Consider the following 4,285-nt stretch of genomic DNA (forward strand, 5'->3'; position numbering starts at 1 on the left):
CGTGCGGGCAGCGTGACAATTCAGACGGCCATTAGCATACGAATGTGGGCATTTGCGGCATTAAAAATCGCGGTGATTTGTAGTATGAGTTATGTCCATGTCGCGCACTAAACGCAAAGGTCGTCGGATATAATGGCGAATTTAAAAGAAAATTATGCGCTCTAGTAGCGACATAATTCATAGGCGTAATAAGAGAGCCATGGCGACCCACCACACCGCACCGGCTCGATCCCGTATGCCACGGATGATAATAAAAGTCGGTGTTGCCAAAGCTTCGATTATATCGATAAATAGTTTGAAAACGAATAATAATACGATTCTTATATATAAAGTCCAGAAAACCATTCGTAAGATTTACTACAATAGTGACAAAGACAGTGGCTACAATTACATTTAATATTGTAATATTCGTGGGTTTAACAAAATTAAAACCTAATACTGATAACGACAAAAACTATTTATTTACACTAATTATTGAAGAACTTAAAAACACTATTAAATTATTACTAAACTTAGGTTATGAATTATTCTATTTATTTACTCTACTGTTGATATATCACTATTCATTTCGCTATTTATTTCATTGCTATCACTGTCAATTTATTTCAGGATTCACTTTTGCAACGGTTAATTTATTTCTTCTTTTCGGCGATCGTCTCTTCCTTCAAATACTCTTTTGTTTACTTTCTGGAACCTTCTGGAAACATCCGATTAGTTTATTTTTTGTTTGAACGTTTAACTGCAGTAGTCGGCGAATCGATAAGCCGCTCACGCAGACGTGTGCCCGATCGCACACAAACACACTCGTACTCTCTACAATATTATTGATGAAATAATCAACAAGATAAAATTTAAGAAACTTATTTTAACTTTTTCAACTTTTCAAAAAGACACCATCAAAGCCAGCTAAAATTTACACAAGAACTTGACGATATTTTTCCTAAACTTACTACTCCAAACTTAAACATTCTTCAACTTTTCTTGGTAGTATTTAGGATAGAATTCCTTTTGTAGAAAAATCGAGGATAGATGAAAATGATTTTAAAGGCTGCATGAAGAAATACATTGGACAAACTAAACGCTCTGTACATGTGAGCTTCAAAGAACATTTGGTTCATTTCAGGATTGGTAGAATTGAAAAATACAATGTTGCCTAACATGTTCTTACTGAAAATCATATGGTAAATATCGACAATCTTAAATTAAGCTCTCTTAACAGCGAATAGGGTCCTCTTTGGTCTATTTCAATTGTTTTGTTTTGTAAGTTCCACCGAACATAAACTAAAATGTACTATACTTACCTTATTTTTAGACTTTAATTCTGTGCAGTCCCTGAAGAAAGACAATTTTTTACAAAAAGTATGTACTTGTAATGTTCATTCTGGCGTTGGGTTTGGGCTTATTAATGTTCTAGGGCGTAGGACTATCGAATAAAACAACAAACAAGTATTTGAAAAACAATAATGGTTTCTTATTTGTTAGGGACGTGGTTTAATTAAAGACCATGCGTTTAAATGATATAATTATTTGATATAAGTTTAAAATTTAATCATAGCGCAGTGTTAGAAACAACTTTATATACTAGTTAAATATTAATGTGAAAATTCATTTTCAATCTTTCATCCACTATAAACTACTTCAGCTTAGTGCTCAATAGCATTGGTCCGTAAAGCTAAAGGTTCCAGGTTCGATTCCCGGCTAGCTTGTGACAACAGCAACAAATTTTCTTTCATTAACCTGAGGTAGTTTATAGTGGGTAAAAAATTGAACATGAATTTTCACATTAATATTTGATATTAACCAGTATTAAATGTCAAAGTGTTTCATAAACATACATACTAGATTGCTGACAACTAAACCCCTATGATAGATCATACAGACGTCAAAAGTGTTCGATATGTTTCGTCTCCTATCACAAGAGACATCTTCCGGAAGTTCACGTTATGTCATCAATTGAAACGCGGTTAGAATTTGGAAATCTATAGCTTCTTCAATATTATCTGTGTTAATTAATTGATAAAATTAACGTATTTTTTTATATTCATTTATTTTTCATCATTTATTTTGTTGATGTTTATTCGAAGAAAAGGAATTAATTATTTATTGTTTTATTCATGTTTATTTTATGATATAACGTTTCTGTAGTGTACTCTGTATTTAAGCGCTATTTCTATTCAAGTAAGTTAGACTTGATGGGTTCTGTTTTTTATAAAAGAGAGATCGTATATTTTCCAAGATTAAAACGTACGATCCAATAAAGTTTTCGTCCGGTACAGTTTAATTATAATAATTTTGGATGAACGTGACAGGTCTAAAGCTTTCTGTTTCGCCAGAGGATTTTATACAACTCCTTCATATCTTGGCAGTAAGTCGTCTAATGTACTGTACAAAAAAAGTATTAAATGCTGTTCATTTTAATACTAACCAGAATAGTGTTCTGTTGGTCACATTTAGGGTTCTGTATTAGGGTTCCGTAGTTCGGATTGAGAATCCTTTTCGGATTATTTTGTTGTTCCTGCTCTACTGTAGGTTTGTCCGTGTATTTGTCCAATTCTCAATTAGCCGCGGAGAGAACAATCGAAATTTTTATTTTTCAGTTAAAGGTTGTAAAATAAATAAAACCAGATAAGTGCGAGTCAGACTCGGAAAAATTTTTTTTTGTGATGTAACTACAATGAGCAACAAGCAATTCTATAAATATCGATTTATAAAATTTTTTATTTAAGTAAAATTCTTGCATTCCATTTTTTAAATGGGTTGACATACCATGCTGTACCGGCTGGTCAGCTTACTCCTTAATAGCGTCAGTGCTGAAAGCTCAAACGTATTTTATTGTCTATAGAAAAATATTTTTTAAATAATTTATTTGAACGGTTTCAAAAAAATTTTGGCGGTTCAGTTTTTGACGCTTACGCGGCCTGAATCTGGATCGCGGTCCGCCAGTTGGAGTTGCTGTATGGGTTTTGATTTCCTCGCGTGTGTTAAAATATGAGGCAGCAACAGCCGTATCTTTTGATTGCTTTAACTTTGAAGTTTGATTTTTCCACAACTCCAAGTGATTGTAGACCTGAATATTTGATATTAATTTCAACTTGGTATTTCCACGCATTCCTGAGAAAAAAGGTCTTGACAGGCAGGCAGACGGACAACGAAGTGATCCTACAAGGGTTCCTTGTTTTCGTTTTGAGGTACTTAACCCTAAAAGATGGGTGAAATGTCATAAAGATGATCGAATTAATACGAAAAAAACATTTTTGCTTTGTATCTATTTGTAAACATAGCTTTTTTTCTATCTCCTCTGATAGTTTTCGAACTACCTGATGATGAGTATTACAACGTCTAATTAAAAGAAACTAACCAATGCTTTAGCTTTCGATGTCCAACATACTAATGTTTAATTAAAAATGGACAGACAGACACACGAGTGATCCTATAAAGGTTCCGTTTTTCATTCGAATGTACGGAACTTTAACCCAAGAACCAACTTAACATTGTATTTGAAAAAAAAAATGTTCTCCCATACATTCAAACTGCAAATGTACCTAAATTTGCACTCATAATATTGTTATGTTGATAGATTTACCACGTTATGTGCAGACCATATACTTCTTATCAATTTTCCTGTAATCTAGAAATAATTTCTGTATTTTTTTCAAAATTTCAGGTTGGGTAGTTTCTTATATAAGGGGGAGGAAATGGTCAATTTTCATCTACTTTTTTAAATAAATTCAAAACTATTTTTAAATTATAGTTGAGACCCTTACAACAACCCCTTTCATTTGATATGTCACACGGTACAGTTTATAAAACTTTTTGTTTAATTTTCTATTGGCCCTCCAAAAAAAAAACCCTTCTTCAAAATTAATTTATTTGCGTTATGCGTGCGTGTTTAGGTTACATAACTTCATACGTGTACTAGATTTCAACTTAAATGGCTCACTAGATTCGGAGCAAATTGACTGTAACACACGGGCACACAGACACACGAGTGATTCTATAAGGGTTCCGTTTTTCAGTCCGACTTACGGAACCTTAAAAATCACCAATTGGACGTATTTGGGATGGTAGGAAACAGTTGGAAATTGGGGGTTTAAATGTCTATATCTGGTATATAATTGGACGTATATACATGTATTATAATAATCACATGCTATCTGATATAAAAATGTTCAGTCTCTTAGAGTCTCCAAAAGTCTCCTTCTCTCATTGAGTCTCTCTGGTGTTGCTGAGAGAGACTGTCGAAAGACTGTCAAAAAAACTTTTTAGCGTCTCTGAACGAGAGACT

Source organism: Agrilus planipennis, unplaced genomic scaffold (genome assembly GCF_000699045.2).
Source record: "Agrilus planipennis isolate EAB-ADULT unplaced genomic scaffold, Apla_2.0 scaffold47, whole genome shotgun sequence".
Lineage (NCBI taxonomy): Eukaryota > Metazoa > Arthropoda > Insecta > Coleoptera > Buprestidae > Agrilus > Agrilus planipennis.